This window comes from Apis mellifera, linkage group LG9 (genome assembly GCF_003254395.2).
Source record: "Apis mellifera strain DH4 linkage group LG9, Amel_HAv3.1, whole genome shotgun sequence".
Classification (NCBI taxonomy): domain Eukaryota; kingdom Metazoa; phylum Arthropoda; class Insecta; order Hymenoptera; family Apidae; genus Apis; species Apis mellifera.
Genome location: NC_037646.1, coordinates 12,139,004 through 12,157,379, shown reverse-complemented (window position 1 = coordinate 12,157,379; position 18,376 = coordinate 12,139,004). Strand labels below are relative to the sequence as shown.

The 18,376-nt window shown below is 39.6% G+C and overlaps 1 protein-coding gene and 1 long non-coding RNA gene across 4 annotated transcripts in view; one reads left to right on the top strand and one right to left on the bottom strand.

Annotated features, from left to right (window-relative positions):
- LOC724269 (connectin) overlaps nt 1-18,376 on the bottom strand; it is a 190,043-nt gene that overhangs the window by 82,153 nt on the left and 89,514 nt on the right. Inside the window, exon 1 of one of the 2 annotated variants that reach the window (XM_006567352.3) lies at nt 10,620-10,640. The exons of the other annotated variant lie outside the window; for it this stretch is intronic. The gene's annotated coding sequence lies outside the window, so the exon portion shown is untranslated. Of the gene's footprint in view, nt 1-10,619; nt 10,641-18,376 lie in introns of those variants that run through there. 2 annotated transcript variants of the gene reach the window in all.
- Nucleotides 1-18,376, top strand: part of LOC102654831 — a 158,365-nt gene that overhangs the window by 91,791 nt on the left and 48,198 nt on the right. The window contains exon 9 of one of the 2 annotated variants that reach the window (XR_001704231.2): nt 1,217-3,876. The exons of the other annotated variant lie outside the window; for it this stretch is intronic. This is a non-coding gene — a long non-coding RNA (uncharacterized LOC102654831). Of the gene's footprint in view, nt 1-1,216; nt 3,877-18,376 lie in introns of those variants that run through there. 2 annotated transcript variants of the gene reach the window in all.

Genomic DNA, 18,376 nt, shown 5'->3' with positions numbered 1-18,376 from the left:
CGATCAAGCCGAGGGTATAATTATTTCCTCGCGCAATGCGTAAAAGAAACGGGGTCAAAGTAATTGGTATTTGGATAATCGTTGTCGAAAAGTGGCAGGTGGTCGGAGTACATTAAATATATTTTCAACGACGCGATGAGGAGAGGGGAAAAGAAGGTGAACCTAATCGCGGTTGTAATATAATTTCTATTAAGATCGGTGTCTCGGTGGACAATTAATACGAGGCTATTTTCTTGCTCTTATCGGACGCATAAATCATAGCCTTAACACATTCTTTGAGATCGTGGCGTTCGATTAAATCGCGGACACGCGACAAAAAATACACGGAGAAAGTTTGTTTTAAACGCGTTAAAAATAATCGTCCGGCTCTTTAACGATACGACATCGTGGATATTATTTTCTGTATTCATCGGAACGTGAAATCACGAAACGTTGGAACAAAGATCACTCGACTACGATCGTAAATGATGAGGTTGCACGAGTCGAAAGACGGTTAGGTTATGTCAAAAGTTTAGAAATATAATATTTTCATACAATATTTTATACAGCGAAAGAGATATATTTTTCTCATTAACGATAATTCTTTGAAGATTCGAACAATTAAGAGCGGCGATCGTAATAAGCGTTTGGTAGTCGTGCAACGCAATTGTTTGTTTCGCTAATTGCGAGCAAGTAATTACCAGTCAGCGACACACTTGCCAGGATAATTCGAGGGGGTCTCGTTGTTCGTTTAACGCCAGCAACCGGGATCAACCGCTTCAATTATCCTGGCGACGGGGGTTGAAAAAGCTCGGCTTTCTGCTCATTAACCAGAGGCCGGAGAATTAATTATTCGATGGAGCATAAATCGAATAACCGATGAGGGAAAAGTAGTAATTGGAATAACATTTTTCCTTTTCGAAGAATGCAAGTCAAAATTTCGAATCGATTAACTCGGAAATACAAACGAGTTAAATCGAGCGATAAGACGAGTCGAAATTGAGAAAGAAAAGAAAAAAAAGACAAACTGATGGAAAAGTTTCGTCAGCTATTTGGCTTTTCTATCTACATGTATGTATGTATATATGTACTAGTTAATCGGAGAGTTGCACCACGTTTACGATTTTTCTTTTCTTTTAAAAGCCACGAACTGCCGATACACCGTTTCATCTTCTTTCCCCCCTTCTCCTTTACCGGAAATAAACGGAACGGGTAATAAGAAGATTTTCCCTTACAGGTTGCGGGCTCACGCGTCGCAGTTTTTCCTCGGTTAGTGGCGCAGTTACTCGGGGATTTTGGTAATTAGCCAGAACGATATTTCACCTACCCGGTTACCCGAAAGTTTAACAACTGTGACTTTTAGCTGGAAACATCTTCGTAACGATTTTCGTTTCAAAATCGTTTCAACTCTTTCTTATTAAATTCTAAAATTTATACCATATCGAATTATAGGAAGAGATCGAGAGATAGAAAAATTGGCGGATCGAGTGTATATGATTCGATCGGTGAAACGTGAAAAAATTTATCATCGTTACACGTTTCTTCACGTCTAACTCGTGCTGGATTTTTCCTTTTTTCCGGAGAAGACGGATTGACGGATATGTAATAACCGTCGATAATTCGGGACGTGGGTGGAATCGGGAGAGAACGGAACGGATTGTATGCGTGGACGTTCGTCAGCCTCGAGGATAATTGCTGTCAAGTAAAAGGGGCGCGATGTTAAAGCGTATCTCGTGGAAACAACCGCAATTAAGGTCGAGCGGCCCTCGAAACGGTTTTAATGGCTCGCATTACACGCAGGTTACATGATCGCGTCATCGCGAGGATCTACGTACACGTGGATCTTTATCATCCTTTCCATTCATTTTTCCTTCCTCGCGTATTCTTTCTCTTCGATTTTTTTTGCGCTAAATGGAACGCTATAAATATTTCCCAAGAATGATATCGAATGATCACGCTCCCTCCTCATCCGATTAGTCTTGCAGCGAAAGAAGAAAAAGAAGATGGGAGGAAAAAGGCGTGACGAAAGTTGAAAGTCCACGTTGAGAATCGTCACGATTGTCCGCTGTTGAAAAGTCGGGAAGACGATCGAAATGGGATCTCGTTTGCTTCACCCCCTTCTGCGAAAGTTTCGTCAATTTTCGTCCGCTCGGGAACCTTGTTTGCCAAGTCTCTCCGCGCAATGTGTTGCTTAGTAGCTGCCAGTTTGAAATGTGACACCATTCTTACGACTTATTGAGACGGTCTTTTCGGCGACGAGTCGGTAAAGATAGCGAGTTCCGGGATGAAGGATAGAGAGCGTGCGGGGAATGGAAACGAGAATGAGGAACGAGAACTATTTCTCGAAAATTGTAATAAATAAGATAAAAATAGTAGTCCAACGATATTGAATAAATTGAAAATATTGGGAGGAATTTTTGGAAAGATAATTAGAAGAAATTTGAAGGATTTAGGATTTAATCGCAATGAACGAAGAAATGAGAAAGTTTGAAATTCGATAAAGAAAACTGTTCGGTAATTGTTGTTCGATTAACGACGCGTGGAAACGAGTAATCGAGTTTTCTGGAATTACATCGAATTAGATCGAAACGACGACGTCGAATAAAGCACCATTCTTGATCCTTCGTAATCAATTTCCTCTTCCAACCAACTTTGAGAATTTAAAAATTTGATTTTTTTCGAGTAAACGAGATACCACAGTTATTTCTCGCGAGGAAAATAATTTAAACTTGTTACAAGGGACGGAGAAGCAAAAGAAGAAGGGATCTATCTTCTTCAACTTGTTAAACCAATTGATCCAAGCGTGGATCCCGGTGAATCCGTGGTCTCGAGGCGAGGACATTGGCATGTCCGATGGGGAGCACGACATTCTTCTCGAGTGGCGTAACGCTTAAACGAGACGGCCACCCTTTTAATTGCTCGTTCCACAGTGGGTGTAAATTCGTGATGTCATCGTCAACGTGGATAACTGCGGTGGCCCACGAAAACGAGCTGTTTTCGCCCCGTGTTTCGTAGCGTAAACAACAATTTTCACTCGATCCAACCAGTATACTCTTCCTGTGCTACATTTTTTTCCTAATCGATCGACCAATAACAGGATGGACAGAAATTTCGGCCGTGGAGAATGCAACGACACGTGGAGTACGAATTTCTTTCAGTGATACACTTCTTGTCTTCGTTTTTTCTCGTTCGAAACTCGCGTTCATTAAATTTCCATTTTCGAGCGAATAATCGAGAATTGGTAAATATATGAATCGAGTTAATAGGAATTAATACATTTTTCATCTCGATACGAGATTTTCTTGTCACTCTATGATGACCGTTGTTACAATGTTGGTCTTTTTCAACCTCCTCGATCGATGGCTATTATTATTATTATCATTATCAGTCTTTCTTCAGTTCACGAGAAGAAACATTCGTCTTTGCAGAACCGATGAAACAATCAGAGCTATTTGCTCGTTCATTTGCGCGTTTAAAGTCGGCGATTAAAAGCCGATCCCCTCGCTGGATTCGTCCATCTTCGCGCAGATTTATCCTTTTTATCGACATTCACGCTATTAGAGAAGCGTATTTTCCCGATCGTCAACCGTGGCCGAGCGATCTTTGATCTTTTTCCACGGAAGAAAAATTGTTATCTCGTCCCGTTTAAGATCGGAACGACCGATCGATTTCGAACTCGAGAATCGTCTCGTAAATTGCCCGTTCTTTTTTATGCGCATCACCGAAGGGCGGTATTATATCAAAGATGGAAAATAAATGGAATAATCAAAGAATGGATGTTGTTTTTCTACAATTTCAAACGTCAAGCAATATAATTTCCTACTCTTTCGATCGACCGATCATTTATCGAACAAATCGGTAAATGTTGAAATAATCAAGTATCCAAATGGAAAGAATTTTTACTCGATTTATATATATATACATTTAAGTTTAAAAAAAAATAAATGTTGAAATAATCAAGTATCCAAATGGAAAGAATTTTTACTCTATAAGATTTATATATATATACATTTAAGTTTCCATTTCGAGGGAAACGAAGGGAAGAAAATTATGGAACAATCGCAAATTGCTACCTTTTTATTTATTTTTTTTTTTCCAAGAGGCAATTAACCCGAAACGAAAAGCCATAAAACGTGATCCTCTCGCGAGCGATATACCGTGATACGCGCGGAGAAGGAAAAATGGTTGGCGTGGCTTGCGAAATTTGAATCTACAACCTTTCACGTATATATCCTTCTCTTTCTCTCCGCGCCTCTCCTGTTGTCGCGCTTTCAGCCACGTACGTGGCATTTGGGAGAAGGAAGGTAGGGTGGTGGTAGGACGGAAAGCGGAAACGGGAAAAGGCGGGAGGACGACAATAATTTACCACAAAGGCGAAAGGTGGAGGGTACGGAAAGAAATAAATAACGAAGAGTGGATGAACGCTCGAAGAATCACAACTTGGCTAAAAGGACGCGTTTCCACCAAGTATTTTCCAATTCGAGAACGAGGGAAGAATGCGAGGAAGGGACACGGATTATAATTTTTCCATCGGATTAATGCCACGTTTTTCCTCTCTTGATAAAAAAAAAGAAAAATAACACAATTAATTACGAGATTTAACGATATTCGTGAATATCGTCGAATCGTGGAAATAAACGAAATTGCGGATAAGCAAGTTCCGAATTTTCGTTCTTCGTTTTTCACCATTCTTGGAAGTCGAGGGCGTTGAGGATGGAGTATCGATGAACCAAAGGTTTTCCATTCTTTTCGCTTCTCGCTACTTTAAAAAGTAACGAACGAAGAACGTGAACGGATGGAATGTGAAGCGAGGTGGTCGAAGAAACGTAAAACGTTTGGCGTGGTTGATCAGTTGTTACGAAAGTTGGAAGCGAAAGTTTGCGGAATCGAGCTAGTTTCTATCTTGGAATCTTGGAAATTAAATAAGTAGGAAAATATGGGTCTTCGACGTACGTAGATCTGCCTTTGACGCGAAATCGAATCGCAATTATCTCTCGGTAAATTTTTTTCGAACGGACAAAGATTTATTTTATCGAATCGACTGTTATCGATTATTATTATCGAATTGGCGCGTAGCCGAGACGAGAAGACCTCGATCCTCGTTTCCACGGTTTTTCAATTAAGCCGTCCCCATTTTTGCGTCCCAACTTATGAAGTTGTCGGCTCGGAACGGTCGTTGGAATTACGATAACCGAGCCATGGTTGGAGAAGAGAACGGAGTGGTTGGAGAAGAAGCAGAGATCGTTCCGCCCGTTTGTATTGGCTGGAAGCTCGTTCGAGTCTCCCTTAAACTCGAAATATTTGATAGAAAAAGAACACGAGCAAGCTTGGAAGAAGAATTAACGGCCGGTGCGATCAACCGCGTCATCCGCGTCTCGAGAGTCGATTCCTTCGATCGAGCAGAAAAACGATCCAAAGATTTTTCTTGCTTTGAGAATAAAAATTGGTTGAAATTTTTCCCTTTTATGTATACATATATACATATATATATTGGTTGTTGGCATAACTCATTGGATCGTTTGGAGGAAAGTGGATTAGACAATATGGCCTTTTAGCGCGAGCAACTCACCACACCAAATTAAACACTCTGGATATCTTCGCTCCGGTTATTAATGGCGCAAGCGTGTTAATTAAACCAAACCGGTATATTAGTCGACCAGTTGTTGGTTCGCACACAAGGGGAGCACGGGCCACTTTGGACGTTACGCTCCATTCTGTCATTTGCAAGATCTCAGAATACTAACGCGATACACGCGTATGAATTACACTCGAAAATATTCAAATTATACGGGAAATCAAAATTATTCGGGAAAAAAGAGATTTCGTTCGATCATTTTTTACCGTTGAAACTGAAAAGTTTTTAAATACCGCGTATATGGAATATGTATAAGCATAAGTCGAAATGGTTTTTGGTTTTTAATACAATGGGTTATTGAACAACTTGGTGTAATTAACGAAACGTTGTTTAAAAAAATATCGCGCGATATGATGAAATTGGATTTATTATTTGTAAGAAAAATATCTTTTGATATATATTCGATATATATTCGTTGAAAAAAAATAAGAATATATGGAATATATAGATATAGGTCAAAATGGTTTTAATAGAATGGGTTATTGAACAACTTGATGTAATTAATGAAACGTTGTTTAAAAAAATATCGCGCGATATGATGAAATTGAATTTATTATTTGTAAGGAAGATATATTTTGATGTATATTCGATATATATTCGTTGAAAAAAAATAAGAATATATGGAATATATAGATATAGGTCAAAATGGTTTTAATACAATGGCTTATTGAACAACTTGGTGTAATTAACGAAACGTTGTTTAAAAAAATATCGCACGATATGATGAAACTGAATTTATTATTTGTAAGGAAGATATATTTTGATATATATTCGATATATATTCGTTGAAAAAAAATAAGAATATATGGAATATATAGATATAGGTCAAAATGGTTTTAATAGAATGGATTATTGAACAACTTGGTGTAATTAATGAAACGTTGTTTAAAAAAATATCGCACTCTATGATGAAACTGAATTTATTACTTGCAAGAAAGATATCTTTTGGTACGTAAGTGTATATTCGTCGAAAAAAAATAAGAATATATGAAATATATAGATATAGGTCAAAATGGTTTTAATACAATGGGTTATTGAACAACTTGGTGTAATTAGTGAAACGTTCTTTAAAAAAATATCGTACAATATAATGAAACTGAATTTATTATTTACAAAGAAGATATCTTTTGGTACGTAAGTGTATATTCGAAAAAAAATAAGAATATATGGAATATATAGATATAGGTCGAAATGGTTTTTAATACAATGGGTTATTGAACAATTTGGTGTAATTAATGAAACGTTGTTTAAAAAAATATCGCGCGATATGATGAAACTGAATTTATTATTTATAAGAAAGATATCTTTTGGTACGTAAGTGTATATTCGTCGAAAAAAAAAAAATAAGAAGGAAGAAGGAAGATCTCGAAGAAAATATTTCGTTTTACGAAATTTTTAATGCAAACTTAAATTACGTTGGATTAAGTAAAATAATTAGTTTGAAAAAAATGGTCCATTGAGAACGAGATTAAACAAGATGAAAAATACAAGAGTTACTCAAGACGAGAAAAAGGCAGAAAAGAAATTATTAAAAGGCGAAAAGGTAAATTAAAAATGTGGAATAAAAGTAGAGAATGATAGAAAATGATCATTTTCTCGTCCCCTCATAAAAATAATACGCTCTTACGGGGGAGATCTAGAAATATTTTTTTGACTATAACCGCGAGGAGAAACCCTTCCTCTCAGAAAGATTAAATCAACGAGAAGTTTAAAAAGTCTGAGCCGTCACCGAGCCTTCCTCCTTTTTATCCGAATGAATTTCAGATGAATTTTCTACAAATGTGGTCGGTCAACTTTCGGGACGGACAGCGCGTGAAAGATTTACGACGCGATGGTTGGCAATAAAACGTCGCTTTACCGCGCTTCGTCGCTGTAACACGCCAATCCCGCGTAACGAAAATAAAAAAAAAAAAAAAAAAAAGGAAAGTCGCATTCACCCTCCTCCCCCCTCGGCTAACATAATTTACAGCGAGTTCGGGCCGGGAAAAAGCGGTTGCAAATCCGACGAGGTGATTGCGAATATTTTTATAACGAGCCCCCACGAATTCGAATTGATGAGCTGAAAATTTGCCTCGCGGTGAAAATTCAGACGCGGTTTTGAAATACACGCGACAATTTTTTTCTCTCTCTCGAGAGAGAAAGATTAGGTTGGAGAAAGTAGTTGGAAAATTTGCGAGAACGAGTCCCGTTTACCAATCCCTCGAATTAATACAGCGAAATTAGAGGTTGCCGGAAAAATTGGCGGGTTAACTCGTAATTGTCCGATGTATCGATGATAGGAGAGAGGAAAATTTTCGACTATCGACGATCCGAAGAATTTTCAGGGTGCGCCGAATCACGGATAATTGGAGAACGATATTATCGCGAGGCCGCGACAGCCACGACGGATCGATCGATCGATCGGTCGGGAAGGCGCGTGTCGATGATCGAGCATTAATTATAAATCCGTATAATCGCAGGTTTAAGGGTGGAACCAACCGCGTGGGTGGTTCACGTTCGTACGCGTCGCGTCGATGCGGCATCGAATTGGCCGCGGCGATGGTGAAAATAGATTTCTCTATTAAATCGTTCGCCACGCTTGTCACGCGTCCTGCAAAACTGGCTGGAACGAGTTCGCGCCTGGATCGATTCTTTTTTGCTTGTTTTCTTTTTTATTCCACAAGTAATTTAACAACTTTCTGAAAATTCGTTAGAAATTTACGTTGCGAGTTTCTTTATATTTTTTGTCCAAGATTATATACTAATTTTTTCTTTCTTTTTTTGGAAATGAAAAATTAGATGGAAAGATTTGAGTAGATAGGGAGGGGAAGGGATAATTTGACTTTACGAGGAGGATTGCATCCAGACTCGCGAGACATTCGTAAAGTGGAAAGTTGGGAAACTTTAATCGGTATCGATTGGGGGACCAGAATATCTACGGTGCGAGTAGTGTGCGGCGAGTTAATGGGGTGAGACGACAATTATGCTGCTTTGCTCCGAGACTTTGAAAATATTCTAACATTTGTAGAAACGAAAATATCTTTGGACGAAATTGATAAGATTATTGCCTCGTCCGTCGCTTTGACGTATTATAACGGCGATGCGACGAAGTTTAAAGCGGAGCTTTAAAAACGTTCCGGTAAAACGTACGGTGGACGTGTGTAGAAGAAGAAAAGGGGGATCCCCGCGATAAGTAGATACTCGAAACGATTTATACGATAGATATTTTACTTTATATCGTTTAAATTAAATTTCCACGGGGGATTTTGAGAGGGGAGGGGGGGGAAACGTTGCACGCTGGAATTCTTGATTCGCTGACATCGGTTTTATTCCGTAATAAATAACCGAGGGGGATTTTGGAAAAATTGGTTCGCGTCCAACTCGACTTTTCCTAGACGATATAAAATATCGATACATAATTCACTCGTCCCTTTATTCTCTCTTTACAAAATTTCCTCGAACGCGTTCATTTGACCGAAAGGACTGAAGTGCTCGTCATTTGTTTCGGAAAAATTGAATCGTTTCGATTGGAAATAAGAAGGATCCTTCCCTCTTGGGTGAAGATGTGTGTCACGACGCGTGGGAACGGGTTTAAATGGAGCAGGACGGTAGGGAAATGGGGAGAAAAAGAAAGGAAGACGTTGATGAGATAGGAGGGAGCAAGTTGGAGCCGCGAAACGCAAGGTGGAACGCGTGATGGAAACGGAAGGGATGCGAGTGGCAGCGAGGAAGGCTGCATCTCGTCTAAATCATACGTCACGGTCTGGAAATACGCGTATCAGGAAACGTAAACTTGATTCCCGGTAATGCTTCCGGCGCTACGAGTTAACCTCGCCAAACACGCGTAACCAATATCCGCTCGCTCGCATCATCGCGCGTCCATCATCCACGAGGAAATCTCGTATGGACCGCCGATACGAAATCTCTTCTCCCCGATACGAAAAGATATAATTTCGATCGTTGTATCCAATTCCCACTGTTTCCACTTCCTATCGCGATCGAGCAAGGATTTTTCAACCAGTTAGTCAGTAAACTGGTTGGAAAAATCGAGGAAAACTTAATATCTCGTACTTTGTTAGGTTTCTCCCATTTTTTATCCGCAAAAAGTTGATATTATTTGATGGTTATTTGGATGGTGTTCTTTCGTTTTAAATAGCCTCTAAACACGTTTGATACTTGAACAAAGAGGGAGGGAAAATAATACGAGCGAACAAGGTCGTTTTTGTACGTCGATTGATTTGAGGTTGACGAGAGCCCGAGTTTTCCTCTCGTTTTTTTTTTTTTTTTTCCCCTCCCTCAAATCGTTGTATCGTTTCGTGGATCGGATCGTGGTCAATTGGCGCGTGTTTACGATACGTGGAACCGAATATATGTTTATTTGATATAGGCTGGCGAGGATGGACGGTTGGATGGAGCGTGCAATTTTGTTCCACCGATATTCGATATTTACTAACCGAATAGAAAATTTAACGGCCGATTTTCCCGCCCGACTCGAATCCAAAATCGATTTGGGCCGCGGCTAAGGAACGATTAACGATCGAATTAGATCGAGGTATTTATGAACTATTTCGAATCGTTTTTTTTCTTTTTCGAATAGCAAAATATGCTACAATTTTTAGCATAACGGAGAAACGAATGCTAATCCGAACGAGCGCTATAGTATACTTTTTACAGTTAGACGTTGTAACAAGCTTCTCCTGGCTCCAATTTATTTTATGAGAAAGTTTTCGCGAGACTAGCGGCCAAGCAGACGTGTATTTATTTTTTTTTTTTCTTTCTTTTCTCCCCGATGAGATTTTTCTACGCGTGAAAACTTTCTAGATGCGTTAATAAAAAAGCCTGGACGACAAAGAAGCAGATGAAAAATTCATTTTCATAATACTTGTACGAACTTTGTATCCCATTTTTAAAAAAAAACTTTGCACTTTTTTGCGCAACTTCGTAACGCATATTTCGAGCGATTCAAAATTCAAAAGGGTGAAATTTTCCGAATTATTCCTCGTATATTCACAGTATATCGCCTTACCTTTTCCTCGCGAATTTCGATAGTTTCCCACTCGACGAGGCTCAAGGACGTTCCCAACAATCAACTCTAAATCGAGTGCGAGTCGGATCGCGTTTCACCTTCCAAACTATCGCGTATCCAAAGTCTTTAACGCGCAGCACAGACACACACACTCACACTTTCCTCTAATATCTCGCTACAATATCTCGTTTAAAAATTCAATATCGAAAAGTATCCTCGATTGTGGACGGTTCGTAATTTCCAGCATCATAAATGGAAGATGAGAGGACTAAAAAGGATCGTAACGATATGATGTAAATCAAGGAAGGAAGGAAATAATTTTTAAATTGCAAGTTAATTCAGCGGTGAACGAAGACGATCGTTTCGAATATGTATTTGGAAAAATTTTGGTCGGGCAAGAAGGGAAAATTGGACATGTATGGAGGGGAGAATTAAGGTTGGAACGATACGGGGCGCGTTAACGAGCGAAACAACTACGGCGGTGCTTTCGAAACGGAAGGCAAAGCACGACTGACTCGTTCCGAACAAAGTACAAAGTCGTCTCCGAGGTCAGGTATAACGAAAATGTCTGCCCCACTCTCCACTCCCCTTCCCTCTTCTCCTGGCGTCATCCCTCGCGTAAATAGGGGGATGTTGGTCCCCTGCGATCGAGCGATATCCACTTATAAAACAAGTTTACGGAATTCGGTAAGTCGAAAGATTATGAAACTTTGTGATTGAACGGCCGTAAATCGTTGGCAAACGCAAATTTACTTTTCGTCGCTCGAGCCATATTTCGCTGGAGCAAGGAAATCGATTCTCCCCAAACTTTCTCCATCTTTCTTTCTCCATTCGTAATGTACCTAATTTTTTATTATCTAGAAATATTTATCGAAAATATTTATCCAATCATGGAACGAACTAATTTCGTTCTTTTTATTTATCCAAAATCTGGATCGATAAATTTTGAATTATCGTCGGGATAATGTTTCGCGAGTTTAACTCGTGATTCGAACGTATATTAATTAACGTCGAAGAGATTTCTCTTTCCTTTTCGAGGAAGAAAGGAGGGTTCCTTTATCGCAATTCGTGGAAAATTATTTTATTTTGCGACGATTAAATTAGATCTTATTTTCGTGAAGCGACATTTTTTATATTTCGCGGTGATATAACGATTTAAAAAGTTAACGCTCTCGCTGCCCTTTGCGTTCATACGTTCCGGTGTCTGAAATTAAAAATTTATCAAACAATTCTCGACGACCATCCATTTTTCAACGTAACGCGTTTACTCTTGCGACGCATGCCGGTAAATGAAACGTAAGTCAAAGAGAGTTTTCCTACGTAAAAATTCAAATTCATTCTTTTAACGCGCCTAAAAATTTTGTAAAGTAGAAAAAAAGGAAAGGAAAAATTGAAGCGTAGCGTAGCGTGGAAAATAACCGGTGTCTTACGTCGCGTTCGAGAAGAATTGAAAAGAATATAAACGGCGAGAACGAAACGTTTTCAATTTGTTTTATCGGCAATTAATCGCGTTATCGACAATTACTACCGCTAGTTGTCGATAAATTCACCGTTAACACACTGCTGGTCGATAAAGCGATGGCCATTGCTAATATAATTACTAATCATCGGGATATCCATGAACATTAACACTGGCGTCCCTGTATTCGAGAAATGATCAATTATATCACGCGACGGGATACTCGATTTACCTACTATCCAAGGAACGCCGATCATTCCATTTGAACGTAATTGGAATTGGACGAATTAACGATCTACGCGTCTTTTCATAATTATTTCCTGATTTATTTTTCGAAGATTTCAAAGATCGAATTGAGAAAAGAAAAAATACTCTCCTTATTATCTTCGTTGGAAAATAATAATTCGAAGAAGCGAATATCTCGCTATAATACTCGTTATAATTTCCTTTGCTCGCGACGCGGAGGTATTCGGCGCGAGATAGGTCGGAGATGCGAGGCCGTGAGAGGTTGGAAATGGTTCAATAACGTATGTTATCGAGGAGCAACTGTGCGGCGCGCACGGCACGAACATTTCTGGCCCGATACGAAACGCGTATCTCGCATTCTTCGACTTTACGAGCGCACGATAATTCACAAGTTGTCCCAATAATAGATTATATTTCTCGTCGTTACCGATCTCGATCGGTTCGATGTCCGTAAAATTTTCAACGGGAGGAACGAATTATACACACGAATAATTAGAATCTGTCGAGGGTGATCAGCGTTAATTTCGTAATTTTGTCGAACGCTTTTGTGTTTGCCAGTCTTTGTCAGCCTAGATTTCGGAATGGAATTTCCGAATAGGAATATTGTAGACGACTTTTCGATTTTTCGAATTCCCTTCTTCTCGATAAAATGTGCACGTAAAACCTGGCTCCGTTTTGATTTTCCTCGACGTGCGATCACATTTATCGGGGAAATTTTGCTGAATTAGTTTCACGGACAAGGAGAGAGAGAGAGAGAGAGAGACGTGGCACGGTTTAATCAGAACGTAGAACGTAGAAACGTGAGCGGAATCATCCGGTTCTTGCATTCCGTCGATTTCATAGTCGAGTAAATAATTTCCTTGGCCCCTCTCGATCTTGTCCGACCCGAATTGTCCGAATCGATCGAGCGTGCAAAATTGTAGACTGCCCCCTTTTTACATATAGCTGGGTCAGGTCTACTTTAGGTCGAAAAAAAGGCTATCGGATTCGCGCGATAGAATTCGATGTTTGAGCAAATTTTCGATCGATACGATATCTCGCGTATATAACGGGATTGGATTATTCGGCCGCCGGTATCGTTAAATACTTAACATGTTAAACGCGCTCGTATTTGAATAATATACCGTTTAATTTATTATCGGTCACGTGTCGTCGTTTGATTATGTACGTTCGATGCGATTTATATCTACATTGTACATTGAATTAATATTCGTAATTAATTTCATTAATTTCAATACGTAACGCGTGTAATCGATCGCGTTTACCGATACGTGATTTCTCTCTCTTATTATTTCTTATCTACAGAGAAGTTGATGTCGAGAAATATTGGGTTGGCAACTAAATAATTGCGAATTTCACTCATAAATGGCCTCAGTTGAATTTTTAGGTTTGCTGGCGTAATCCAAATATAAAACACATTTTGTTATTTGATAGTTGGCAATTAAGCTGTCAATCGATAAAAAAAGTTTTTTGATCGGTTGCGTAGTTTTCGTTTGGCGTTCGTTGAAAAATGGAAAATCAAAAGGAACATTATCGTCATATTTTGCTTTTTTATTTTCGCAAAGGGAAAAACGCATCGCAAGCTCGCAAAAAGTTATGCGCTGTTTATGGCGACGAAGCCTTAAAAGAACGGCAGTGTCAAAATTGATTTGACAAATTTCGTTCTGGTGATTTTTTACTTAAAGACGAAAAACGCTCTGGTCGTCCAGTCGAAGTTGATGACGACCTAATCAAAGCAATAATCGATTCGGATCGTCACAGTACAACTCGTGAGATTGCAGAGAAGCTTCATGTATCGCATACATGCATTGAAAACCGCTTAAAACAACTTGGCTACGTTCAAAAAGTCGATACATGGGTTCCTCACGAACTGAAAGAAAAGCATTTAACGCGACGCATTAACAGCTGCGATTTGCTAAAGAAACGTAATGAAAATGATCGATTTTTAAAACGACTGATAACTGGCGATGAAAAATGGGTTGTTTACAACAATATCAAGCGGAAAAGATGGTGGAGCAGGCCACGTGAACCAGCTCGAACAACATCAAAAGCTGGTATTCGTCGAAAGAAGGTTTTGTTATCAGTTTGGTGGGATGACAAAGGAATTGTCTATTTTGAACTCTTACCACCCAACCGAACGATCAATTCTGTCATCTACATCGAACAACTAACGAAATTAAACAATGCGGTTGAAGAAAAGCAGCCCGAATTGACAAATCGAAAAGGTGTTGTATCCCATCATGACGATGCAAGGCCACACGCATCTTTGGTCACTCGGCAAAAATTATTGGAGCTTGGTTGGGACGTTTTGCCACATCCACCATATAGTCCTGACCTTGCACCATCCGATTACTTTTTGTTTCGATCTTTACAAAACTCCTTGAATGGTAAAAATTTCAATAACGATGATGATATCGAATCGTACCTGATTCAGTTTTTCGCTAATAAAAACCACAAGTTTTATGAACGTGGAATTATGATGCTGCCTGAAAGATGGCAAAAGGTGATTGATCAAAATGGGCAACACATTACGGAATAAAGTTATTTAGTTCCATGAAAAAATTGTCTTTGATTTTCTAAAAATAATCCGCAATTACTTAGTTGCCAATCCAATAAATAGAAAGATGAAAAAGATGCTTCGGACGAAACGATGGTGAATGGAGCAACGAGATAAGGTTACGAGATATATATATACAGTCGCGTTCTCTTATGGCAGGAGTTGAGTCGTTGGGGGAGGGAGGAACGATCGGAAAGATAAATACCGGGAGCGTGGCGAACTATGCGAAAGTTGGCCCTGCCGGCACACCGCGTGTCCCGATTGCATTTAGAGTTGGCGAGGCCGGCCGGATAAGCCGTTTCGGAACAAATTAATCAAGACTATCGCGGTGAAAGCGCGGGGACTTGCGAGTTTCGGCTGGAAAGTAACTTCCCATCGGATTAAAGTAGCCTGTAACCGAGTTCGAAAATTGGCCGGGGAAAGCGCAAGTTTAATTAAGAAGAAGGGGACGCGAACGTGTTTAGATGAAATGGTAAATCGGATCATCGATGAAACTGGGGTAACGGGTTTTATCCTCGAATCGAATACGATTCTCACGTCTATGGAAAGGGAGTGAAAGATAGATTCGAGGATCGTTGTTTTGATAAAAGTTTATTCGAAATCGTATAAAGAATATTTCGAATTTTCCTTCGAATATAAAGTTCGAAAGTCACCTGTTGAAACGACAAGTCGTTACCTACGTAATACGTGTAATTATCTATTGAAATTCGTCGCGTTTAATGAATGAAAAAGATCCATCTCGAAGGTTTTATTCGTTTTCTTCTCTTTTTCCCCCCCCGTTTTTCCTCGATCTTCGATGATCGATAATCCACTTTATGGAACATCGTTTAACCGAATAATGAATTTTTATCGAGCGCGGCTAATTTTTACACTCGTGCAATTTTTATTTCGGTTTAAATTAAATACGAACAGGATTAAAATATGGTATCGAGGCTTGGATAAAACCGCGAAGCGTTAATTGATCACCGCACATTCTGCAATCTAGTTTCCAATTCTTTTTTCAATTTTTTTTTTCCCCCCCTTTTTTTTTTACATCCACTCGGACTTCGGCACAGCGTTGATTTAACGAGAGGGTTGTTCAACAATCTGGTTTCCTGCCATTGCAAACTCGCTCGCTGTTACACAAATGCCGTTATTTACAAATGCGTATCATTTTATACGCGTGTATTCCTAGATACATCGTTCAATTCTTTTTTTTTTCTCTTCAATAATTTACCTCGCGCAAATATATTTAATTCGAAGTGACGAATTAACGAATCTATAAAACGAATCGATCGATCGATCGTCTCTCACGATCTTCGTTGCGATTAAGGAAAAGGATCGATAGCAATTCTCTTGGAGCTTTTAGCTTTTCTCCTTATCTCGGACGGATCAAAGCTACTTCGAATTCGGTTCGAAAAAAAGAAGAAGGGTTGGGGAGGGAAAGAAAAAAGAAATGTCATATTTTTTTGATCTCGGAGATTATATTTCACAGCTACGATGACGCGTGTCCATTAATCTTGGCAAACTTGTTTCCAACCTGGTAACTTTTCGTGGATGGAACGTTATCTTGGATGGAACGTTACTGGAGAGTGTCCAAAAGTCTCCGATCCTCCCCGACCGCTCTATCAACGGGCGAAGCGTTTTATTTCATAGCATGCGAGAAACGTGCGAATTTCTGTAATAAAAAGGCCGCTCGTTAAAGATACTCCCGCAATAATTTTGCGATATCAAGCGTAGCCGAGCGTTTCTCGAATTCCGATTTCATACATCGAACGTGCGAATATATATGTATATACATACGCGAAATAGAGACCTCTACATTAATAAATATTCGCTATTCGTATGATGGGGCGCTCGATCGATGCAAACGACCAAACACGTAACGCGCATTCCACGCACCATGAATAATCACCGATACGTTTTTGTTCGACCAGAAGAATCTTTGAGAGAGATATTTTCATGGAGTTATTTGCGAACGTCGAATACCTCCATCGTCGCGAGAGAAAAGTTTGGAAAGGTTTGGAGAAGACAAAAAAAAAAAGCAGGAGTGGCGGAAGAAGCGCTAACGTGACTACTCGAAAAGGCAGTGCATAACTGGCAAAGCGTCTTGAGATTATGCCTAGACATGATCCCATATAGATCGCCACCAGAGTCTATGCAAATCCCCGTGGCAAACTGCTCGGCATTTGCATAAGCTCGCAGATAAGGACGCGTTAGAAGTATGCCCTTCGTTCGAATTCGTTTTTCCCGCGACACCTTTCCCCCGACCCGAATCGATCTCGCCCCTCCCCGAAAACATATCCACTTTTGCCTGCGTCCTCCTCTTCACCTTCTTCCCACGTTACATGTGTAACATGTTGGAAAAAAGAGAAAAAGAGGGGGAAAAGTTGAGACGCTCCTTATCGAGAGGAGAGCACAATACGCTGCCAAAAGTTTTCAAGTTGAAAGTTCTTTTTTTTTTTTTTTGCCAAAACTTGAATATCGTGAGAACGTCTTCAACGTCTTTACAAGTGAAATTTGACGGAAGAAAAGTAATTATTAATAATATCGATCGTAAAATGACGATCGAATAAAGATATATTTATAAAGGTTTGATAAAGTTCGACTACAAACCGATTCGTATCACTTAAAATTTGCGTTGGAAATTACACGCGATATCCCTAATATTTAATTCCTCTTGAAAATTTGATATTTCTCTCCTCTTCTATTTAAAAAAGTTTTAGAAAGAGAATTTTTCGCGAGATAACAAAACTTGGAGATACGAAAGAAATATTATTATCGACAGGTGTATTTTGAATTTCGTTGTATTAACCGAATACATGAAATCGTAGAAATAAAAAAAAATTTGTCCGATTGATTTTCGTCATCGACGAGAGATCAACACTTGTGGACGATTATTTACGAGTTTCTCGAGCAGGAGGGGGGAGGACCGACCCGTTTCCGTCTTCCGTCTGGCGTCTTATTCAGCGAGAGCCGTTTAGATTTCCTCGGGTTGAAAAGACCGACCTCGTAGCCCGTACATTAACCCAACCCTCTTCCTTCCTGCCTCTCCTTGTAACCACCCGCGACGTATCCAGGCCGGGAACCAAATGCGCCAAATTAAATGCATCCCCCCTCTCTCTCTCTCTCTCTCTGTATTCGTGTGTGTGTGCACGTGTGACGCGAGCACGAATCGGACGGCCATCATCCCCGTATTTCTAACCGTGTTGCAGACAAAAGGGTAGCGAACGAGGTTGAGGAAAGTTGGAAATAATTTGCGATCGTTTCCAAAACTAACGTTATTTGTAAACGAAACGAAGAGGGATGTCGATTGGAAATTTGCGCGAAATTTGCTCGCGATTTTCCACCGAAAATGAGCGGATAATTTCGGAGATCGGAGAACGAAATAAAAATTTGAAACTCGAAATATGCGATTTGAAATTGAAAATCGATTGTTCGAAGCGACGTGAAATTAAAATCTGGAAATGAGAGGATGTGATAAGGATGTAGTTTGGAAGGATCGTAAGAAAAATC